At 41.5% G+C, this 25,391-nt stretch overlaps 2 long non-coding RNA genes across 4 annotated transcripts; one reads left to right on the plus strand and one right to left on the minus strand.

The window, feature by feature from the left end:
* Nucleotides 1-1,860: 1,860 nt before the first annotated feature.
* On the plus strand, nt 1,861-10,679 carry LOC127660215 (uncharacterized). Of its 3 annotated transcripts, XR_007972616.1 has the most exons (9): nt 1,861-2,018; nt 2,554-2,774; nt 2,875-3,042; nt 4,864-5,492; nt 5,881-5,969; nt 7,603-7,807; nt 9,543-9,671; nt 10,122-10,397; nt 10,532-10,679. It is a non-coding gene; the product is annotated as an uncharacterized LOC127660215 (long non-coding RNA). The 3 variants fall into 3 exon arrangements; XR_007972615.1 differs by having other exon boundaries at nt 4,864-5,969; XR_007972617.1 differs by lacking the exon at nt 7,603-7,807 and having other exon boundaries at nt 4,864-5,969.
* LOC127660217 (uncharacterized) lies at nt 8,743-15,648 on the minus strand. The gene is made up of 6 exons (XR_007972618.1): nt 15,410-15,648; nt 14,823-14,940; nt 13,948-14,095; nt 13,107-13,355; nt 11,065-11,320; nt 8,743-9,466 (listed from the first exon to the last, which is right to left on the minus strand). It is a non-coding gene; the product is annotated as an uncharacterized LOC127660217 (long non-coding RNA).
* Between the last annotated feature and the right edge of the window lie 9,743 nt (nt 15,649-25,391).

Raw genomic sequence — 25,391 nt, forward strand, 5'->3', positions numbered from 1 at the left:
TATGAGAGGAAATAACATGGTGTGACTAGTGTGCGTTTTCTGCTCCATAGGTTAGCGAAAGGTCTCGCTGTGCCCTGTGGCTCTGTCATATTCAAGTGGTTCCCAAAAGATTCAAGCAATAAATAAATAAATAAATAAATAAACCCACTCACTCTCTGCTTTCTCCTGACAGCTGTCTCAGTTTTACTATCATTGTGCCACAGGACATTCTGCTCGGCATTTAAAAGCATCACACTAACACAGAAAAGCAGACTTACAAAAACAAAAAAATTAGCCTGCTCTTTTAAAATAACTCAAACAATCATTGACTGAATGAAGCATGAATGCAAGCTGATAAGATAAATCTAAAAGATAACAGGGCTCAACAGTATGGATTTATTTCTCTCCTAGTTTTTTAATTGCTCTGCCAATCTTTTCACTGGCCCCACCACGAAAACAAAAAATATATATATTTTTAGCAACTCATCACAGTCTGAGGTGCTAAAAATGAAAATCTTTCACAAATGTAGTTTAAAACATGTCCTGTTTTATGTTTTATTTTGTTGTTTTTTTTTTGTTTTCCACACGACAACAAAATGTCTACTTGCATATTGTTACAACACATGACTTTGATTTTCTGTTATGGTTTACATGTAATCTGGATTATGTAATCAGATAACAAAAATCAAGTATGTTATTTGATTACATTTTATAATGTGCATAATCAGATTACAGTTACATTTGTATAGAATACATGATTAGGTTCTTAGCATCACAAAGCAGCCAAAGACAATAGTGCATCATTTACTTGTTATACCACATACAGAAATAACTTTACTTTCAAAGTGACACAAGGGGAAATAACTAAGCAAGGCATTTTTTGCCTTACAAAAATTATTTCATTTTTAAAACACCACATACAATCTTAAGAAACATTTGGAGGTTCTGCATATGTTCTCTATATTTATATACATTTTCTCTAAATATAAAGTATTTGAATAAAATGTATTATCTTTCCATGTGTGCATGTAGCTACCTAAATGTATATATACACTGCAATGAATGTTCTTAATACAACCTGCAAATGCGAGGGGAAAGTAAACTAACACAGAGCGGAACACGAGACGACAGTGCATCCACGACGGGCTGGGAAAACCTGGAGAAAGCACGAGAGGTTACACATAGGCATAAACATGAAACGGTAACGATCGACAACGGAGAGAGGAAACGACGGGGTTAAGTAGACAGACACAGTAATAACAAAACAAGCGACAGGTGCGGACAATAACGCTGTGACAGCGGCGATGAGGAGTGAGGAAGAAGGGAAGTGTAGTTTTAACAGAGACAGTGAAACACAGGCGGACAACTATGGAAGCATACAGGTAGCAATATTCAATTTGACATTTAATATGCAAAATGACAATGCAATATGTAAAATGGCAATGCATTCTGTATTTAAATTTACATTTTACATTACCATTCTAGCAACGTTTGGTGCAAAATTAAAATGAAAATGAAATTACATAATTTACATTTGCCATTTCATACACTCGTTTTAATATGCATTATTGAAACGCTTTATAAGTTGCAAAATTAAAATGAAAATGTATTACAGAAATGATTAGATATGTGTAACATGTTCAAGCAAAAACTGTGGCAAAATTATCATAGAAATTTTATTTTTCTTAATTGCATTTACACTCACAGTCAAGACACTTGCGATTGCTTTTTCATTAAATGTCCCGCAATTAATGTAGCAAAATTCAATGTGCACATTGAAAATGCATTCCGAGCCGATCACGCCCCTGCCCCGCCCCCTCCCGCCCTGTCAATCACTGCATCAAGGCGGGACTTGAGTTGTGTTGTCGGGGGTATTACGCAGAAGGTTCAAAAGTGAGGCAACATGGACAAGTCAGTTCCACGGCTTCTCAGAGAAGCTGCCCAAGCAATAGAGCGACAAAGTGCAAATGCTGCCCCTTCAGAAAGGCCATCGTCCAGCTTGAGCATAACGCCTCCGGATCGAAGTGGTGGGACACGGGGTAAGTTGGCAGAAAGAGAAGAGACAAGGGGTCGGTCGTCAAACGGTTAGGCCTAGGGTTGCCAACTTTCACTCGGGGTCTGGACTGTGTAGTGTATTTGACGTTCACACTCTTACGAGACCATAGAGCGTCTGTACGAAAAGTGCTCGTTTTGGCCAAAAAAAAAATAAAATAAAAAAAAACAACCTGCGGTCACACTACTAGATTTTAAGCACGCGAATATAGCCCAAAATCGAAATAGTCGGTCCAAAATGTAAACATTTCACACCTACTCCACTTCACTGCAAAAGGTTTGTATTCTTTTATTTCAGGTAACTTAAAGGTCATGTCATGATGTATTGATTTTTATTAGTCACGTCATACGAATTCGCAATTAATTTGAACTGTAAAGTGCAGCGAAATTCGAAACTTCCTCGCATGAACTCCCCCACTCGCATGTGTTTGAATGCAAGGCAGTTGGCAACCCTGATATAGCATTAAACAGTCAATTTATTAAAATACCAAAGACTAACATATATTTCATATTTTATTGCAGCAGAAGTTTTAAGATTATTTGCACCATACTCAAATTCACGGGGTCGCCTGCCTAAACGTCCCAACACTGCTGGACCTTAAGCAAAAAAGTCAAAAAGTGTGTCCTATACCCATCGTTTTTTTTTTGCCTATCCAAAAGAAAGGAATATGAGGTCCTAAATCCCTCAGTGAAAAACAAATTAGAGAGGGCAGGAATGGGAGAGAAGAGGATAACCTTTCCAGGTAAGTCAATTTTAAAAATAAATCTGCTTGCATTTTAATAATCAAACTCATATTCAGAATTTAAGTTGCATATGTCTTTTATATTTTATCTTTGTTCCAGACAAATACTGCACTCCACAGTATTTTTCAGACCATCTTTTTCAGCATTTCCCCATCTTGAAAGAGTGTGGCGGTTTCCAGCTCTTGCGATCCAGAGGATCAACACGTTCAAAAATATTAGAGACAATACCCTGTCCAGACGATGGCTATTGCCCTGAGTACCTCTTAAGTGAGTCTGTAATGATTGGGCAGGCTGTCATATACAGGTCCTTCTCAAAAAATTAACATATTGTGATAAAGTTCATTATTTTCCATAATGTAATGATAAAAATTAAACTTTCATATATTTTAGATTCATTGCACACCAACTGAAATATTTCAGGTCTTTTTATTGTTTTAATACTGATGATTTTGGCATACAGCTCATGAAAACCCAAAATTCCTATCTCAAAAAATTAGCATATCATGAAAAGGGTCTCTAAACGAGCTATTAACCTAATCATCTGAATCAACTAATTAACTCTAAACACCTGCAAAAGATTCCTGAGGCTTTTAAAAACTCCCAGCCTGTTTCATTACTCAAAACCACAATCATGGGTAAGACTGCCGACCTGACTGCTGTCCAGAAGGCCATCATTGACACCCTCAAGCAAGAGGGTAAGACACAGAAAGAAATTCCTGAACAAATAGGCTGTTCCCAGAGTGCTGTATCAAGGCACCTCAGTGGGAAGTCTGTGGGAAGGAAAAAGTGTGGCAAAAAAACGCTGCACAACGAGAAGAGGTGACTGGACCCTGAGGAAGATTGTGGAGAAGGACCGATTCCAGACCTTGGGGGACCTGCGGAAGCAGTGGACTGAGTCTGGAGTAGAAACTTCCAGAGCCACTGTGCACAGGCACCAGAAACAGCGGCAGAAGCGCCTGACCTGGGCTACAGAGAAGCAGCACTGGACTGTTGCTCAGTGGTCCAAAGTACTTTATTCGGATGAAAGCAAATTTTGCATGTCATTCGGAATTCAAGGTGCCAGAGTCTGGAGGAAGACTGGGGAGAAGGAAATGCCAAAATGCCTGAAGTCCAGTGTCAAGTACCCACAGTCAGTGATGGTCTAGGGTGCCATGTCAGCTGCTGGTGTTGGTCCACTGTGTTTTATCAAGGGCAGGGTCAATGCAGCTAGCTATCAGGAGATTTTGGAGCACTTCATGCTTCCATCTGCTGAAAAGCTTTATGGAGATGAAGATTTCATTTTTCAGCACGACCTGGCACCTGCTCACAGTGCCAAAACCACTGGTTAATGGTTTACTGACCATGGTATTACTGTGCTCAATTGGCCTGCCAACTCTCCTGACCTGAACCCCATAGAGAATCTATGGGATATTGTGAAGAGAAAGTTGAGAGACGTAAGACCCAACACTCTGGATGAGCTTAAGGCCGCTATCGAAGCATCCTGGGCCTCCATAACACCTCAGCAGTGCCACAGGCTGATTGCCTCCATGCCACGCTGCATTGAAGCAGTCATTTCTGCAAAAGGATTCCCGACCAAGTATTGAGTGCATAACTGAACATAATTATTTGAAGGTTGACTTTTTTTGTATTAAAAACACTTCTTTTATTGGTCGGATGAAATATGCAAATTTTTTGAGATAGGAATTTTGGGTTTTCATGAGCTGTATGCCAAAATCATCAGTATTAAAACAATAAAAAGACCTGAAATATTTCAGTTGGTGTGCAATGAATCTAAAATATATGAAAGTTTAATTTTTATCATTCCATTATGGAAAATAATGAACTTTATCACAATATGCTAATTTTTTGAGAAGGACCTGTATATCAGGCCACTCCAGAAAGATATAGATGTGCAGGTAGTTTTTTTAAAAAAAAACTGTGCTTAGTAATATTCTAGAAGTTGGGGGAAAGTTTAAACTACCAACATTAAGTGATAAGCTACTTTTAAATAATGTAGTTTAGGATTTTCCCTAAATTAATATTTCTTACTATTTAAAGATAACCCTACTATCTGCTAATGTTTAGGTCTTTTTTCTTCTTGTGGTTCAGATTCTTGAGTGACCAGCCTATATCCACTGAACCAATGACAGAATGCTTGTACTGCAATGAGAAGTATAGCCTGTCAGAAATACAAGACCATGTTGATGTTTGTGAGAAGTAGGTGACATTTAAACATTTACATACAATATTAAACATTTTATATACATAGGCACTTTTTTCCCTTTAAAATAATGTATATTTGATGTGGTTCTCTAATCTCTTAATGCAGATTTATCATTTTGGACCTTTTTCACAGACCGTGGTGATGCCTTTACCCCAAAAATATTATTACTTCATAAGAGTAGTGATGTTTTTTGATTAATGTACATTTATGCCAACATACTTTACATTATAATACTTGGCCATTCAATTAAAGAAAAAGTTATCACTATTGTGGGAAGGAGTGATGTTGAATTTAATATTTTTCATATATTTTTCACTGCTGTACTGTGATTATGGTTATATCAGGTTACATGAGTCAGGCAAAGTGATATCAGATAACACTGGCATTACAAGACAGGAAGAAATTGCAGCAACCATGTCAGAGGATAATGCTGAAAGGGAGGAAAGGGCCTCAACATCACTTACTACTGTTTTCTCAGCCAGTACCAGCCCATCAGCAGAGCCTGCCACTGAAGGTGTCTCCATCTAAATGAACATACCACTGAACATAGCTTTCTCTGTATTAGCTTTAGCACACAAATCATGTTTTTCTTAAACTATTAAAAAACAGGCAAGCTATCAGGGATATTAATCATATCACAGTTATTCGTATCTTTTGAAGATTTGTTGTCATCAAATGATTTGTAGTCAAACGGGAAATGTTAACTTTTTATAAACGTCCAAATATTGATTGAACAAGTCCGTTAACTGTAAAACTTAAAGGTATGAATATTTGTATATAAAGGCATTTCATCTATGATGAAGCACTCTTGCATACTTGTTTCTTATTTTACTATTTGGTTTTATTTTAGTTTTAGTAATGTGTTTTTTATGTACATTGTATGTAATCTGTGTTAAAAACAGAGGAGATGCTGCATTAGGGGATGGAGTAACATGGCACTTTTTCACAGTGATAATGGAAAAGCTCCACAATGGATTTGAACTTGACATTGGTAAGTTACAATTTCCAGAATTAAGTGAGTTAAGGAGGATGAAATGTGTCTGTACAGTTTAACGTATCTTTGACATACCATTTCTTTGACCTCCACTTTAGTTATCAGAATCAGAATCAGAATCAGCTTTATTGCCAAGTATGCTTACACATACAAGGAATTTGTCTAGGTGACAGGAGCTTCCAGTCAACAACAATACAAACAATACCAAAACAGCAGTAAGACATTGGTAATTAAAAACAAAAAAGAACACAAAATAATAATTATACATATACGTACATACACTCACCGTCATACATACCCACATACACACACGTAGTGCAAATCTAATACAATCTGTATATAAAGAACAAAAAACAGTATATTATGTACAGAGCAATGTAAGTAATGGCAGTTAATATAAATTAAAATTAAACTGTGTATTGCACATAATTATTGCTCAATGGGGCAATTTAATTGTTCATTAGATGGATGGCCTGAGGGAAAAAACTGTTCCTGTGTCTGACGGTTCTGGTGTTCAGAGCTCTGAAGCGCCGGCCAGAAGGCAACAGTTCAAAAAGGTAGTGGGCAGGGTGAGTGGGGTCCAGAGTGATTTTACCAGCCTTTTTCCTCACTCTGGAAGTGTATAGTTCTTGAAGGGGGGCAGGGGGCAACCAATAATCCTCTCAGCAGACCGAACTGTCCTTTGTAGTCTTCTGATGTCTGATTTCAGTAGCTGCACCAAACCAGACAGTTATTGAAGTGCAGAGAACAGACTCAATGACTGCTGAATAGAACTGTTTCAGCAGCACTGGTGGCAGGTTGAATTTCCTCAGCTGGCTGAAGGAAGTACAACCTCTGCTGGGCCTTTTTCACAATGGAGTCGATGTGTAACTCCCACTTCAGGTCCTGTGAGATGGTAGTGCCCAGGAACCTGAATGACTCCACTGCTGCCACAGTGCTGTTTAGAATGGTGAGGGGGACAATGTTGGGGTGTTCCTCCTAAAGTCCACAATCATCTCCACTGTTTTGAGCGTATTCAGCTCCAGGTTGTTTTGACTGCACCAGAAAGCCAGCCGTTCAACCTCCTTTCTATATGCAGACTCATCATCATCTCGGATGAGACCGATGACAGTGGTGTCGCTCTGCAAACTTCAGGAGCCTGACAGAGCGGTCCTTGGTGGTGCAGTCATTGGTGTACAGGGAGAAGAGAAGTGGGGAGAGCACACATCCCTGGGGGCACCAGTGCTGATGGTACAGGTGGTGGAAGAGAATTTTCCCTGCCTCACAAGCTGCTGCCTGTCCGTCAGAAAGCTGGTAATCCACTGACAGGTAGAGGTGGGAACAGGGAGTTGGTTTAACTTAGTCCGGAGTATATCTGGTATGATTGTGTTGAAAGCCGAGCTGAAGTCCACAAAAAGGATCCTTACGTATGTCCCCGGTCTGTCCAGATGTTGCAGGATATGATGCAAACCCATGTTGACTGCATCATCCACAGACCTGTTTGCTCGATAAGCAAATTGAAGGGGGTCCAGAAAGGGTCCAGTGATGTCCTTCAGGTGGGCCAACACCAGTCTCTCAAATGACTTCATGACCACAGATGTCAGGGCGACAGGTCTGTAGTCATTAAGTCCTGTGATTTTTGGTTTCTTAGGGACGGGGATAATAACTGAGCGTTTGAAGCAGCATGGGACTTCACACTGCTCCAGTGATCTATTGAAGATCTGAGTGAAGATGGGGGCCAGTTGGTTAGCACAGGAATGAAGGCAAGCTGGTGAGATGCCATCTGGTCCTGGAGCCTTCCTTGTCCTTTGCTTCCGAAAGACGCGGCACACATCGTCCTCAAATCTTGAGTGCAGGTAGTGTAGCAGGAGGGGGGAGGAGGGGGGTTGCAGGGGGTGTTAATGGTTGTGTGAAATGAAGGTCCGAGTGCATGTGGGGTGTGAAATCGGGCCTTTCAAATCTGCAGTAAAACACATTCAGGTCTTCAGCCAGTCGTTGGTCCGCCACAGGGTTGGGGGTAGGAGTCCTGTAATTAGTAAGTAGTTTCAGGCCACTCCACACTGATGCAGGATCGTTAGCTGAAAACTTGCTTTTCAGCTTCTCAGAGTAGCTTCTTTTAGCCACTCTGATTTCCCTATTCAGTGTGTTCCTGGCCTGATTATACAAGACTCTATCCCCACCCCTGTAAGCCTCCTCTTTGGCATGACGAAGCTGTCTGAGTTTCCCTGTGAACCATGGTTTATCATTGTTGAATGACAAAAATGTCCTAGTAGGGATGCACATATCCTCACAGAAACTGATGTATGATGTAACAGTATCTGTGAGCTCGTCCAGGTCTGTAGCTGCAGCTTCAAAAACAGTCCAATCAGTGCAGTCAAAGCAGGCTTGTAGTTCCAGCTCTGCTTCAATAGTCCATCTCCTTATAGTCCTTACAACTGGCTTTGTTGATTTTAATTTCTGCCTGTAGGTCAGGAGAAGATGAACCAGACAGTGATCAGAGAGTCCCAAAGCTGCACGTGGGACAGAGCGATATGCATCCTTCAGTGTTGTATAGCAGTGATCCAATATATTCCTGTCTCTGGTGGGGCATGTAATGTGCTGTCTGTATTTGGGCAGTTCAGCGTGTGAGATTTGTTTTGTTAAAGTCCCCAAGAATAATAATGACTGAGTCCGGGTATTGTTGTTCTGTGTCTGAGATTTGATCAGCCAGCTGTTGCAGCCTAAGTTCCCAGACGCGTTAGGAGGAATGTAAACACTCACCAGAATAAACGAAGAAAACTCCCGCGCGAGTAGAACGGCTTACAGTTAATAAAGAGCGCTTCCAGATTAGGACAGCACATCCTCTTTAGTGTTGTTACATCTGTACACCAACTTTCGTTGATGTAAAAGCATGTTCCACCGCCTCTCGTTTTCCCCGTTAACTCCGCGATGCGATCCGCTCTGAACAGCTGGAAGCCCGGCAGATGTAATGCGCTGTCCGGAATGGCTTCACTCAGCCAGGTTTCAGTGAAGCACAGTGCAGCAGAGTTTGAAAAGTCCTTATTAGTATGTGTGAGGAGATACTAATAAGTATTACAATGATTATGGTAAAGGGTATGCAAATACAGGATGTAAAACATTTTAAGAAAAGTTTTTTTTTAATTTTTTTTACTCAATTTAATAAGTATGAGCATAGTTAATAGAAGGGTTTATTAGGAATGGTCATCTGAGTGCATTTTTCTTGTTATAAATTTACGAGATAACTGTGGCAAAACACTTTTATTCAACGGAGAAGATGATCACAAGGTTCCTTCGACATCTAGAGCACTTTTGGATGGTGACCTGTTCAGAGTTGTTGGAAGAATGATTGGGCATTCATTTATTAATGGAGGTCCACTCTACTCAGGACTTAGTGCAGCTTTCTTCCCCTTTTAAGTGGTAGTAAGGATGATACTCCAATTCTGGAATTGAAGGACTGTCCTGATACAGATGTGATTGAAGTTGTGTCCCTTGTATGTATACTCTATCTTTTGTCTCTGTGGAAATATATACATTTTAACAAGTATTTAACAAGTTTAAGTCTTACATTTTCACACTTTGTATAAATCATAGCTGGAAAGCCAGAATGAATTGAATCCGAACGAAATGGACAGTATCAACAATCTGGCCATCAGTTGGGACCTGCCAGCAGTCAGCAACATCAACAGAAGATGGTTGGCAGAAACCATTCTCTACCATGGGGTATGTATTATCTTATTTAAAAGTGAAAGCTGTTAACTGCCATTGGATATGCTACTTGCACTGTCTCTACCACTACAAAAGAAAAATAATTTTCACGTAAGTAGTTAGGACAAAAGTTTATCATGGTATTTATCATGGCTTGCATGGCATTTGTCCTACAGGTGAAACTCGAAAAATTAGAAGATTGTGCAAAAGTTTTTATGATTATGGCTTACAGCTTATAAAAACCCCAAATTCAAAGTCTCAGAAAATTAGAATATTACATGAAATCAATAAAAAAAAGGATTATAAAATACAGAAATGTCGGCCCTCTGAAAAGTATAATCCTGCATAGGTATATAGTTATATATACTAAATATTAGTTTCACCTTTTAATTTGAATTACTGAAATACATTAACTTTTGTACGATATTCTAATTTTTCGCCTGTATTTGTATGGTTAATTTCTAGGTTATTGGTCGACGTGAAAAACAGATCTCACAGCTGCGGAGAGGGGGGGGCAGTTTACAAATAATAAATACTAATAAAACACTAGGTAGTTAAATTAATTACTGATATAATTTTTGCTGCCCTGTGTTTAGGCTTGTATTCAATGCTGCTATCTTTGTATTAGATGATACTTAAGAGTCATCTGGCCAGAACCAGACAGTGATGAAGATGAAGCCCAATTCAACCTGGAGCAATCTTGTAACGTTAAGGCCTTCTTGCGTGAATATATTCAAACAGGTAAAAAATATTGTGCTTGTATTTTTAATTATTTTTTTTTTAAGTTTAATGCGCGTTCAATGTTCAGCAGCAGATGGCTGTATGTGTAGGAATGATGCAATGGAAAATATTGTGTTTGACCCAAACTGATGCAGGATCACCTGCTGAACTGTGCGAGTTGCTGAAGTTTTGGACTGGCTGGGCTGTTCTGCCTCAACATCTGTATGTTGAAGTATCACCTGACCTATCATTGCCAGTGGCTTCAACCTGCCTCACAACACTTAAACTTACTTTAAGATGCAGAACCTTTCTTGCATTTACACAAGCCATGAGAGCATCAGTTTCATCCACAAGGTTTGGCTTTGGCCTTGTCTAAGTTGTTAGATTTAAAATTGTTCATGAACTGATAAATGCACGTTTGGGGAAAAACATTTAATGATGTGTTTGTCGTCTTCAGTATTTTTATACATTATTTTTTTTTTAAATACATGTTCTTGAAATGAACTTTTTTTTTTTTGTAAGTTTTGCATTATTCAAAGTTTTGCATTATTCGAAATTCTTACGAGTTACATGAAGTTAACATAAGAACAAATTAAATACAAATGTTAATAAGAAAACATTACTCTTGTTTCTCACAAAGCCTTGCTGCAGTTAAGGCATTTCATACACAATGTTACAATAAACTCACCAAAAGAAAGTCAGTTCATGGTGTCAGTCCTCAATGCTCAAAACAAGAACATCTAATATCTCAACATCTCTGTCAGTTGTGCCACTGTGGAATTATAAACATTCACTATGTCATTTAGTGGAACATCCCGGTTGGGAAGACCTGCAATCTCCTCTGCAGTGAGGCTGCGTGGCAACTGCACATCTGGGATTGAAATGCTGTTTGCATCTTCCATGGCATGTGGTCCATCCCAGTCAACAACATAGTCCTCATCAACCTTAAAAAAATACAAGGACAGGTGCTTTGATATTATGCAAAATAACAAGCATTTATGTGCCACCAAGGCATACATGTATTGTTCTGATGTAGTTATGAGTGAGGAAATTAAATGTAATAATTTACATAAATTGTGTTAAATAAGACTTCCCGAATGTCCCAACTTTGAGACATTTAGTGGTTTAATGCAGTGCTTCTCAAACAAAATCCTAGGGTTTGAGATGGCATTAGATGGAGACAAAACGTGCCCATGGGGGCGGTGCCTCCAGGACAGGTTTTGGAAGCACTGGTTTAATGGACCAGCATAAGAGTAAGTGTTAATTGTTCTTGTTTAAATGTGCATACATACAGTCCCTAAATCATCAGCAGCATCTCTGTTTTGCAGCCACAGTTGATATGGAGATCGACCGTTCTCCGTCTGTGCAAATTCCATGCTTCTTTAAAAGTGTTAAGCTGATGTTGTAACTGGGAGGAAAAGGTCCAATGCAGAGCAAAAAGGTGGATCTCATCATCAGGGTTCAACAGTCCAGTCACTTCCAAATGGTAAAACAATGCGTGGAACAAATCAAGGACTTGTGTGTATACATCTCCCAAAGACGTTCAATCCTGAATTTGACAGGTGTTTGAATAGTCTTGACCACGGGTGTCCAGTACCCGGAGATCTACCTACCGTCAAAGTTCAGCTCCAACCCTGATCCAACACACTGAACCTAATTAGGCTAAGCTAATTAAGATCTTTAGGAGCACTTGCAAATTACAGACAGGTGCGTTTGATTTGGGTTGGAACTGAACTTGGCAGGTAGGCAGATATCCAGGAACAGGAGACTGGACCACCTCCATATTTGACCATGGAGATGGTGCACTGTAAAAAAAAGTTGCCTGTAAAACTGTTGTATATTGCTGTAAAATTAATAAGAACAAAACTGTAAAGCAATTTTAGAGCAATTAACAACAATTTTACAGGACTTTATTGGCAACTTTTTTTGCCAGTAAATTGAACTAAAGCTTGATGATCAATGTACTTTCCTGCAGGACAGCCATCCCTAAGTATACATCCAGATCTACTTAAGCTTGGTTCAGGGATCAGTCTTAGAATGTTCTTGAGTGGCCTGTATAGTGTTCAGATTTAAATCTCATTGAGACGTTTGTGGAATTTGAAGAAAGCGGGGATAATGTGAATGCCAAAGATTATCAGTGATCTGGAAGCTTTTTCAAGCAAGAAATGGGCCAAGATTGCAGTAGAGAGGTGACAGATGCTTCTAAGCACTTACAGGCAGTGTTTGTAAAGAGGTTATAAAGAATAAATTATTCTGCTTTACATTCTCAGAATCACTCAAATGTGTATTAATAAACTTTCTATAATAGTTTACTGATGCCTTTGTTGAATTTTTTCATAAAATTGTGTTCTTGGCAGTAAAATGACCTGCAGGCCATGGGGTTGAATAATTTTGATTGCAACTGTACATATGGGATAGAAATGGTGTCCATCAAAGAAAGCCGATCTTTAGCATTAATTTTGAGTATGACTTTGAGGACACGTGTATGGAGCAAGTGGTGGTTTGTTGTCTCATTAATTGTGCCATCAGGTTCTGCGCTACTATTGGTTTTTTGATTTCACGTTTGTCGTAAGGAGAAGCCACACTGCATGACTGTGCCAACATTTTACCTTTGGCGAAATTTTATTGTTATGGAATTAATCATCTGTTGGTGAACATGTCAAGCCAACATAAATATATATATTTTATCAGTAAAGCATCATGATTTCAAACAAGTAATTTTTCATTTACCTCTGATTGTGAACACTCCTTCCCGTAATGTGAGAATTGCGGTTTTCTCCACGGTTCTGTACCATAAATTGAGCCACCTCAATGTTTTCTCCTCCTTTATCTGAACGAACACGAGATGGCAACCCATACTGGCTAACAGAACCAAGGAAAGCATCCAGCACAGTGGTGGCATTATTGTTAGTAGCAGCATTCAGATATACTACAAGACGGCTAAACCCATCAATACCTCCATGGATCACGAATCGCCAGCTGATTTTAGACAAAAAGGATGAGAGACAAGAACAGAACAGAGTTTGTACACATTTTGACTAGAAAATTTCCATGACTCTTTCTATCACCACCCTTATACTGGTTAAACTCCAAAAATTAGAATATCGTGCAAAAGTTATAATATTGATGATTATGGCTTACAGCTTATGAAAACCCCAAATTCAAAATCTCAAAAAATTAGAATATTACATAAAATCAATTAAAAAAAGGATTTTAAATACAGAAATGTCGGCCCTCTGAAAAGTATAATCATACATATGTATACAGTTATATACTAAATATATTAGTTTCACTTTTTAATTTGAATTACTGAAATACGTGAACTGCACGATTTTCTAATTTTTAAAGTTTCACCTGTAAATCTGTCTTGTATATAATTTAATAATGAATATAATTATAACAACATTGTTGTCATTCAAAATATAATGCTTAATATTATTGTATCACAGTATAAATGTGTAGTAAATGAAAATATGTAGGTCCCTCACAAGGAGATCATAATATTTGGGGGTCTTTGGCATCAAAACATTTGACAATCCCAGTTGGGTGCCATCCAAAAAAATCGAATTACCGTATTAATTTATGATTTCCATCTATATGCCACATGCAATTCGGAGCAGGAACGGAGTACTGTCTGCAATGAAGAGTCAGGTTAGCCAGGGCTCGAAGTTGTGTTCCCTCTGGGTCCTCTCTGTGTAGTGATTCACGTACCCTAAAAACTTCAGATGATGAGATATTATTGTGATTTTTGTAATGTTGCGTTTGCGTAAAGTTAATTAGAGTTGGGTAAAATCACTTCTACTTGATGCAAAGTAAATACAAGAATTTCAAAAAGAGTTACTGAAATAAAATTAATAATAATAATGACTAATGGTTTTTATATCTTTCAGAATTGAACTGGACTTAATGTTTGTGTGTACACACCAAATATCTTATTAGCTATCTTGTGAGTGTAGACTGAAGGCTGGTTTATACTTATACATTGGAACAAAGCCGTATGCTCTGTGTAGCTACGATGGTTACACCTCTCCATAATATAACTATACATTGCATTTACGCAGAATGCAAGTGCTGTAATTGGTCAGAACCAAAGACCCTCCCCAGGATTATACAAAATATATCTGCAGTAGTTTTGCATTCATTGGGACAAAATGTAATAGTGCCTGATTGCTTGTAATGAAAGTGCAAAGGCTGCTTACACAAATATATAGAAGGAAAAGCTCATAAAACATGAATCCAAATAACAATTAGTCAACGTAAAATACCTGCTTCTGCTGACTACTCCTGTAGTCGACACCACTGGTTTGGCTGTATACTTGCAGAACAATACAAACACACCAAAGCAGGGCTATAAATGCAAACCTCATAAAGGCTATGCAGGTCTGCCATAGGTCCCACACAGAAGTATAAATTAGCCTGCAAGTATGTAAACAAAAACAAACTTACACTGAATCAAATGTCAACTTGCTTGGAGAAAAGCTCTCATCATACGATACTCCCTTTGAATGTCCATCACCAAACGGTCCAGTTCTGTATTTTCAATGCCAGAGTACAACTCTGAACTCTGCGGAACAAGTGAATAATAGAGTGATATATTTAGCATTAGATGCATCAGATATTTATGTGATGAACAGAAATGTGTAAAACCCTATACACATGTGTCTGTGTCTTAGTTATTCATGTCATATCTGAATGTCCTAGTTTAACTTCTACCTATCAGATTATTCTATTCAATTGTATGTTTCTCTGTTGCTTCAAGACGTTTCACCACCACAAAGACAAAGCAGGTCTAAATACATCAGTCACACAGGATAAGACTTGCCGGTAGTATGTATGTAAATCAATTGTTACTTCTGAAATTAATTGAAGTAACGTTAGATAACTATTAATAGTTTACGTTACTACATTTAAAAAACAAAACTGCCTTTTTTTTTAATTAAAATCCCCATGGCAGAATTCGGGAGTAAACACAGAGATTATGGCCTTGAGGCATTTGTATAAAATCATTAAAATATATTTAAGTTGTTGTTTACTTCAGTCCACACTGCTGCATTCATCGATGTACCGTCCATCGACTAACTCCATACAAGGCCGCGATATCTTTAACTTTTAACCCATACATAAGATACCCCTCTATGGCCTCGCCAGGGATCTCCACGGCTGCTAGTCTACCCACTCCCCTAGGCCTCTCCGAATACAATTGTTCTTCCACCATCTTTAAGAGGTCAGCAGCCAAACTGTACGTTCACACCAGAAGCAGCGAGAGCGTCCAAATTCGCTCTGGCTGCCCTGCCTTCGACGCTCAAGGACGCTCTGACGTAGTTGAAATAGGCGGCAACGTTTGTTCAGAATGCTTTGTTTTGTGAACTATATTTAAAGGGGACCGCAATTTAAAAATCCAGACATGTCAACCATTTACTTTTTGCTGACCGATCACAAGTAGCGTATATACTCATGAACTCTTTAAAATGTGAAAATAAGAAATCGATCGATGGCAGAAAGTAATTAAAATTACAGTTGTTTGTTATCAAAATAAAATACATTTGTAATAAAAACTGTGGTCTTGGTCATATATTACAGGGAAACCCGTCACCGCAATAATTCGTTTCTCCATTTTATCTTCGGAACGAATGTTTGGTGGGAACCAAAGTTTACACGGTTATGTTCTCTAGACTTCGCTACAGCGGAGCACTTCTATATTCCAATAGGTTGCCGCCGAACCGCGTGACAGCTCATTACCATAATGTTGACTGCACTTGAACTTCCATCTGACGCCCACGCCGCCCAAGACTCGCCGCGCCGCTTCTCGCCGCCGAGAGACGCTGGCTGTCATTGAAAATGAATGACTTCCGGTCGATTTGACGCTCTCGCCGCCTCTGGTGTGAACGTACGGAAACGGGTGTCGGCGCCTGATAAGGCAGAAAATTCTCCCAGACGTTCCAACAACGTACTGGTTCTATCACCTACATACTCGTAATAATCTTCAGAAATACTACCGTTTCTCTGTTCACGCTCCATTTCATCTGCTAGTGAATTTAACGCTCGTATTAGCTCTGCCGCCGCCATTTCTTCCAACACCTCAAAACCATAGACTGTAAGCTCAAAACACATAACATAGCCATAACATGTTATGTTTACCTGTTGCCGAGCCCCGCCTTGATGCAGTGATTGACAGGGCGGAGAGGGCGGAGGGGGCAGGGGCGTGATCGGCTCGGAATGCATTTTCAATGTGCACATTGAATTTTGCTACATTCATTGCGGGACATTTAATGAAAAAGCAATCACAAGTGTCTTGACTGTGAGTGTAAATGCAATTAAGAAAAATAACATTTAAATTATCATTTTGCCACAGTTTTTGCTTGAACATGTTACACATATCTAATCATTTCTGTAATACATTTTCATTTGAATTTTGCAACTTATAAAGCGTTTCAATAATGCATATTAAAACGAGTGTATGAAATGGCAAATGTAAATTATGTAATTACATTTTCATTTTAATTTTGCACCAAACGTTGCTAGAATGGTAATGTAAAATGTAAATTTAAATACAGAATGCATTGCCATTTTACATATTGCATTGTCATTTTGCATATTAAATGTCAAATTGAATATTGCTACCCTTATGCTTCCATAGACAACAAGGAAGAAATGACAGGGAGCGTTTTAGGTGAAACAGAAAACACGGGACGGATAACAAGGACGAGCGACATGGAACGTGACTGGCGAGGGTGAAACTGAAAACATGGGACGGACCACATGGAGACGTGACAAGAGAAACAGAGAACACAGTGAGGACAACGGGGAATCGTGACAGAATCCCCCCTCAAAAGGACCGGATTCCAGACGGACTTAAGACACAGACAGGAAACAATAGCAGGGATAAACAGATGTTCAAGGCAAGAGGGGCTAGACAAGGGGAAAAACAGACGGACCAAAGGGGGCACAAGGGACACAGACCAAGGGGGCACCAGGGACATGGAGACAGACTACGGGGGCACAAGGGGAAATTAGGCAGTCCAAGGAGGCAAAAGGGGCAAATAGGCAGTCCACGGGGGCACAAAGGGCAGACGGGCAGACCAGGGAGGCCGAGAGGGCAGGTGAGCAGTCTCTGGGGGTGTGTGCAGGGAACCAGGTCGGGTGACCTAGGGAACGTACCCCGGGTAGGGACAGGTTTAGAGGGCATGGGAGCTGGCCACTGGGCAAGGGCCGGTTCAGGGGACCCGGGAGGTGGCCACAGGACCGGGACAGTTCGAGGAGGCCTGGGAGGCGGCCACAAGACAGGGACAGGTCTAGGGGGCCTGGGAGGTGGCCATCGGACAGGGACAGGTCCAGGAGGCCTGGGAGGCGGCCTCAGGACAGGGACAGGTCTAGGAGGTCTGGGAGATGGCCGCAGAACAGGGGCCGGTTCAGGGGACCCGGGAGGTGGCCACAGGACCGGGACAGTTCGAGGAGGCCTGGGAGGAAGAGTGGCCACTAGGGGAGCTGGCAGAGCCAAGGAGGACTTCTGAGATGGCGCAGTCGAAGACTTGGGTGGTAGCGCTGAATGAGGAGCAGGCAAGGCCGTAGGAGACCCTGGGGGCGGAGCTGCGAGGGGCTCTGGAGCCGGAGCTGAGGGAGGCTCTGGGGGCTCAGGAGCCGGAGCTGAGGGAGGCTCTGGGGGCTCAGGAGGCGGAGCCGTGGGAGGCTCAGGAGGCAGGGCCATGGGAGGCTCAGGAGGCAGGGCCGTGGGAGGTGGCGCCGTAGGAGGCTCTAGAGGCGAAGCTCTGGAAGGCACTGGGGGCAGAGCCGAGGGAGGTGGCGCCGTAGGAGGCTTTGAAGGCGGAGGCCTGGAAGGCTCTGGAGGTGAAGCCGAGGAAGGCTCAGGAGGCGGAGCCGAGGAAGGTGGCGCCGTAGGGGCCTTTAGGGGTGGAGCCGTAGGAGGCTCGGGAGGCGGAGCCGTAGGAGGCCCTGGAGGCAGAACCGAGGAAGGTGGCGCCGTAGGGGCCTTTAGGGGCGGAGCCGTAGGAGGCTCGGGAGGCGGAGCCGTAGGGAGCTCAGAAGGCTCTGGGAGTAGAGCCGTAGGAGGCTCGGGAGACGGAGCTTTAGAAGGCTCTGGAGTCTCTGGTTGCAGAGCCGTAGGAGGCTCGAGAGGCGAAGCTCTGGAAGGCACTGGGGGCAGAGCCGAGGGAGGTGGCGCCGTAGGAGGCTTTGAAGGCGGAGGCCTGGAAGGCTCTGGAGGTGAAGCCGAGGAAGGCTCAGGAGGCGGAGCCGAGGAAGGTGGCTCGTGAGGGGCCTTTAGGGGTGGAGCCGTAGGAGGCTCGGGAGGCGGAGCCGTAGGAGGCCCTGGAGGCAGAACCGAGGAAGGTGGCGCCGTAGGGGCCTTTAGGGGCGGAGCCGTAGGAGGCTCGGGAGACGGAGCTTTAGAAGGCTCTGGAGTCTCTGGTTGCAGAGCCGTAGGAGGCTCGAGAGGCGGAGCCATGGGAGGCTCAAGGGGCGGAGCTCTAGAAGGCTCAAGGGCCGGAGCTCTAGAAGGCTCGAGAGACTCGAGAGATGGAGCCCTGGAAGGCTCGAGTGACTTGAGGGGCGGAGCTCTGGAAGGACCGAGTGAATTGAGGGGCGGAGCCCTGGATGGCCCGAGTGACTTGAGGGGCGGAGCCCTGGAAGGCTCGGGAAGCACAAGAGGCGGAGTTCTGGAAAGCTCGAGAGGCGGAGTTCTGGAAAGCTCGAGAGGCGGAGCTCTGGAAAGCTCGAGAGGACTTCTGAGAGGTGGAGCCCTGGATGGCCCGAGAGGCTGGAGAGGCGGAGCTCTGGAAAGCTCGAGAGGCGGAGCTCTGGAAAGCTCGAGAGGCAGAGCTCTGGAAAGCTCGAGAGGCGGAGCTCTGGAAAGCTCGAGAGGAGGAGCACTGGAAAGCTCGAGAGGAGGAGCACTGGAAGGCTCGGGAAGCAGAGCCCTAGAAGGTTCGAGGGGCACTGGCTGTTGGATGGTCATGGCTGCTGGCGCTGGCTCAGGGACGGTCATGGCTGCTGGCGCTGGCTCAGGGACGGTCGAGGCTACAGGCACGACAGGCTCGCTCACCGTGATATGCGTAGGTGCCGGCTCGCTGACCGTGGCTGACGTTGGCCGGAAGGCGGAAGCCCGTCTTCTGTTCCTCCTCCGGGCAGACGAAGTGGGCCGGGCAGGCTCACTGACCAAGGCAGGTGTGGGCTCTGGCTCGCAGGTCGCGGCTGACGTGGGCACAGGTTCGCTCACCGTGACAGGCGTGGGGGCGAGCTCGCTGACCGGTGGGGCAGGTGGAAGAGGACGAGCCGAGGACGACTGGAGGGCCACCGCCGTGGGAGGAGAGGCAGGATCCTCAACCACTTCCACGGTAAGCAGTGAGCCGCATGCCAGAAGTGTCTCCTCCATGAATTCACAGAGCGTCCAGCCACGCGTAGCCTCTGGCAACCGCTCCTGGAGCGAACCGGTCAGGCTAGCCTGGAAGAACACCACCAGGGAGGAGTCAGGATAGTCGGTGGCGCTCGCTAGGAACAGGAAGTCCCTAATGTGTTCCTCCACCGGGCGGCTTCCTTGCTTCAGGTCCAGGAGGCGGCAGCATGCCCGGATAACCGCTGGATCCATATTTTGGTCGATCGTTCTGTCACACTTGAAGAATGGGAAGACAAGAGGTGCGGATCCAAATGCGGTTTTTATTTAACATATAATAAATAAAAGGGTAAACACAAAGCAAAGTCCACGATGGGAAAAACAGGCAACTGAAAACACAATGAAACTGATCAAACACGAGGGAATAAACACTGGAGCAAATAAGAAGTCCACGAGGGGAAAAGTAAACCAACACAAACTAACACAGAGCGGAACACGAGACGACAGGGCATCCACGACGGGCTGGGAAAACCTGGAGAAAGCACGAGAGGTTACACATAGGCATAAACATGAAACGGTAACGATCGACAACGGAGAGAGGAAACGACAGGGTTAAGTAGACAGACACAGTAATAACAAAACAAGCGACAGGTGCGGACAATAACGCTGTGACAGCGGTGATGAGGAGTGAGGAAGAAGGGAAGTGTAGTTTTAACAGAGACAGTGAAACACAGGCGGACAACAAGGAAGAAATGACAGGGAGCGTGTTAGGTGAAACAGAAAACACGGGACGGATAACAAGGACGAGCGACATGGAACGTGACTGGCGAGTGTGAAACAGAAAACACGGGACGGACCACATGGAGACGTGACAAGAGAAACAGAGAACACAGTGAGGACAACGGGGAATCGTGACAATGGTTTCACTACATGACATTTTTTACTTTAAGCCCCAGAACAAATATCAAAACTTTGAACTCAAGTAAACCTGTACATCAAGTTATTGTTTTGCATTAATTTAAATTCTAATGTAATTTTGAATGATTTAACAGATCTGGACAAAGAAAATCACCCATTTTCACTGACCCATTTGCCAAAAATATAAATACAAATTTAAAAAATTATTAAAAGGTTTTCATACATGTTTTAACTCCAATTTTAAGTCGCAATTTTGACAAAAACCTCATCTACTGTATGTTAGACAGCTAAAAACTATTTGCACACAGTAAATTTGAAATCCGGAAAACAACACCAATAGAGTTATTTTCAACACTTTAAAAGTGTATATATGGGAACCACCCACAAAGTGTTAGTTCAACACTTTCAAAAGTGTTGCCTCTCGCAACACCGACACAGTGTTACAATATGAACACTAAGAGAGTAAAATATTAACACCAATGCAGATAACAACAACACTTTTACAGAGCTGGGTGCAGCTTTGTAGCAAACACTGGCAGAGTTAAAATTCTACACTGTTCTGGTGTTGACCTAACACTTCCAAAAAATGGAAATCACAATCTTCTCAACGTTATTGGAGTCAAATATTACACCATCCTGGTGTTGATAGAACACCTTTTTACAAATAAAAAACAACACTAAAGGAGTTACCAGTTTTTCTTATTAGGGTTCTGCATTACCTACTTTAAAGAACTGTAAAATAAACTGACAATTATTTAATCTGAAAAGAATAAATTCACTTTGAAATAAACACATCACTCTATATTATCTTTCAAAACTTTATTCCAGCACAGAACACCAATCCATCTTGACAGTGCTTTAAATTACATGAATCTATTTTTTTTTTTTTTTTTTTTTTTTTACAAATAGCTGTCCAAAACGACATAAAATAGACTGTCATTGCCATAGGACATTTGTAAATCAAACGGCTTGTGGTAAAACATTTCGTCAGGTTTTTTGAGTACAAGACTGTTCTCTTGTGCAACAACACTGAAAGCATGAAGATGTTCAACAAACTCTGATTCCATACATGATGCCAAAAAAACAATTCCATCCTTAATAACAATTTTAACAATTTTTCCAAAGACTGGTGCATCATCAACCAAATCTAAGCACACAACAAGACCATTACGATACTCCGTACCATGACACTTAACCCACGGTGTGACCGTTACTTCACTTGAGAGATCAATGTGGAGCTGCTCAGAAATAAAATCACTGTTTTCAAGGTCGGTCAAAAATTCTTTTGAAACAGGGCCAGACTCAATACCTTTGATAGCACAGTGCTCCCAGTGATAGGCAATGGCAAGCTGATGTTTTTTTGCAAGTGATTTGGTCAGGTTATTGAAATTGTTTAGATTTTTCTTAAAAAACCTGTGTTTTGCTTCATACCTCATAGTCCATACATGAATTAATGGGCCAATTTGCCTGATGCATTCAGGGTAGTGAATCATAAGGTGGTGCTTTGGAATCAGATTCCTAGAAGGATACAACTCCTTGAACAGTCGATGATGCTCCACTATCAGATGCTTCAAAAATATTGTCATTCCTTGAGAGATGCAAGGAGAAAATATAATGTTAACAATATGTAAGAGGAGCAACATCAAATGCCAGTGCTTATCTCCCTCTGGGACTACATCTCCAAATATGAGAGGGATGTTCCTAATTAGACACAATGTCTGACTTGCGTTGAGTCCAATGCTGTTTCCTGCTTGTTGAAGGTTGACCCTGGTTGGGCGATTATTTTTGTCCAAATAGCCATAGTTGAAGGCGTACAATCTTTGAGGAATGGAATCGGCAGAAATTAGATTGCAACTCATGTATTCAAAAAGCAGTTTCACTTCATACTGTGCAACTCCCTCCAGGATATCATGCATAATATCCAGCACAAAGTTCTCTGATACATTAAAGTAAGTCAAGGTATTGAGTACAGAATTTCTTTTAATACCATAACAGGAGTTTTCATTAGGGTTGTCAGCAAGATACTTATAATGTTCCTCATTTAAATTTCTGTTACGCAATATCACCCGCGGATCATCCTCACTAAATACTTCCTGTGCCAACACCTTGTCAGTGAGGCACAGTCTGCAGTAATGTTTCGCAGAAAAAGATTCAACATAACCAAGAATAACATTTAGACCTAGGTTATCGCCAGTAAATTGCGCAATAGTACCAAAGATGGGCTCCTCAGAAAATGACACCTTCATTCCCTCCTGCTCAAGTATTTTGACATCATCAACCAATGGGCCAAGTATTTTGTCAATGCCATACTTTTTTCCATCTTCAGAATGAAACAAAGAAATTAGATGTATGTTCATTAAGGAAGAATTTATGTGTGCTGGCAGGTTACGAAGCACAAAATATAAACAGCCAAGTTTATGAATCCCATGTTTAGATCCTAATGGGTTTGCCGTTTCGAAATCATCGTAGTAAATTTGGATCTGAAGTGCATTGCTATTCATGGAGTACAAAGGATGGCTTTTGTAATACTGCCCGTCACAAAAATCTCGATACATGTCACTTTGCCGTTTCTCTTGAAAAAGATTACACACTTCATTATTCCTAAAAATGAATTCAAGAGTCTTCAGAAGAGGGATATATATGAAAGTGTCATTAACTGGAATCTGTTCATACATTCCAGAGATCTTATTCTTTCTTGTATCGTATCTGACACCTAAGTGTATTTCAGTAGGTTCAACAACCCCCCATTTCTCACTTAAATATTTTCTCCATTTTGTATCAGTATTAAAATCGGAGAATGGATTATGAAAACTATTAAAAACATCTTCAACTGAACTTCTACTTGTGCTTTCAACAGGCACAACGTTTAAAATGTTTTCCCTTAAACTTGTATGGAAATCAGTAACAAAATCCTCCATGCTTTCAACAACTGACATAATAACACTGTTTGCAACACCGTTACCCTGCAATTTAGCTATTATGGATGCACACATTTCCGTGGAACAATCCCTTGAAACAGAAGAACATTCATGCAAACTTGCATCATTACCTGAACTTTGCCCTGTGTCAGACACAACAAGTGATGCTGCTTCACTGGGATTTGGAGCTTGTAGATTTTGTAGAGATACATTCTCACTGCTTGATGCTACACCCCTACAGTGATATCTAATTAAATGTTTTCTAAACCCTGCATAACTTTTAAATTGCAAGGAACAACCATCCTGAGCACAAACCAGCTCAAATTTCTTGCCAGGATACAAACCATGAACAAGTTTAAGGTGCCGAATTAATTTTACTGTTGTAGCAAGCAGCGTTTTACAGATGTAGCATCTAAACATCATTCAATAACTTAGCTCTGAGCTCCTTTACTCTTGGGCTCTCACTTGTGGTGCCAACATCAATTCTGTAGACTGTAGTCTGGAGAAAAGTGTACATATTTTTGAGTGGAAGATCATAACTGATGCTGAAAACAAAATGGACCTTGAAGAGTTCATCAATTGCTGCAAGTGAAGAGGATTCTTGACAGGGGATGAGCTTTTTATCAACCACAATGAAGAACTGACTGATGGCTTTCTTACTGCTCCCCAAGGCAAGAATGTATGGTTGACGATTCTCTTCCGCCTCAAGATGTTCCTGTATACTCCGGCATGCCTGAAAAAGAAAACAAAAACAAAAAACACAAATTTGATTAATAGTAAATGACAAACAAGTACAGCTTTATTAGATAATTTTAGTCTTTTTAAATTGATTGAACATCGTAAAGAACAGGAGACACTCCAGAAGAAAACAGTATATGCACCAACTGGCTGTTACGGGACTTGTGAACATCTCTGGTTTAGATCATTTACATTTAGATAACTTATATTAACCCCCGTTATACAGTTCATCTAATAGTGAATTATAAGCTGGAAAAATTAAAGGGATAGTTCACCCAAAAATGAAAATTCTTACGAAGTCTTACAGGGTTGGAACAACATTGAGGGCGAGTAATTACTGACAGAACTTTCATTTTTGGGTGAACTATCCCTTTAGCGGAGCAAATCTAAGTATAACGCTTATAGCCCTTGTATTTTGTCACCAATTACCTACTTTTTGAAATACCACCACGTGGTCAACAGCCTGAGAAATACTGATCCTGTGGGTTTTCTTTCTTCCTGAAGCCTGGGGTGACAAGAGATGCAGAAGTAGAAGGAAGGATGATATGTCACTGTCCCATTCTGAAAAACACAAAACATATGTTAAATGTCTACACTATAACTAAGTTAAGCAGATTTTAACTGCAAAGCCTTTGCAAGTTAGTTCTGTAAAACTCTACCTGGGGAATCCTGTTCCTCCCTGTTCTCTTTGACAGATGACAGTAATCTTTTCAGCAGGGGAGTGGAAGTCAAGGTTTCTGCTAGCCTGATAACCTTTGCTTTGAATACAGTTGGCCACCTTTCAAAAAGTCTGGAAGCAGTTTCTGACCCAAAGAGGAGTGTGAAGTCCTGATGAATCTGAAGCAGTTTGCAGAAAACATGTAAAGAAATTACCATAAAATATAAATATATGAACAAGCTAAATGTGTTTTCAACAAAGCCGTCTATTTGACAATTCTCTGAAACTAGCATTTCAATTTGGTTAAAAAGCAAAGACAAAATCCATACCAATCCTTTAGTATCCAGGAATCGAGGAAAAACTGAGAGAATGGTGGTGGATCTCTCTGGATCATGGATAAGGCGCTGTCTGTATTCAAACGTGGCCCTCATCTTCTG

This window comes from Xyrauchen texanus, chromosome 19 (assembly GCF_025860055.1).
Source record: "Xyrauchen texanus isolate HMW12.3.18 chromosome 19, RBS_HiC_50CHRs, whole genome shotgun sequence".
Lineage (NCBI taxonomy): Eukaryota > Metazoa > Chordata > Actinopteri > Cypriniformes > Catostomidae > Xyrauchen > Xyrauchen texanus.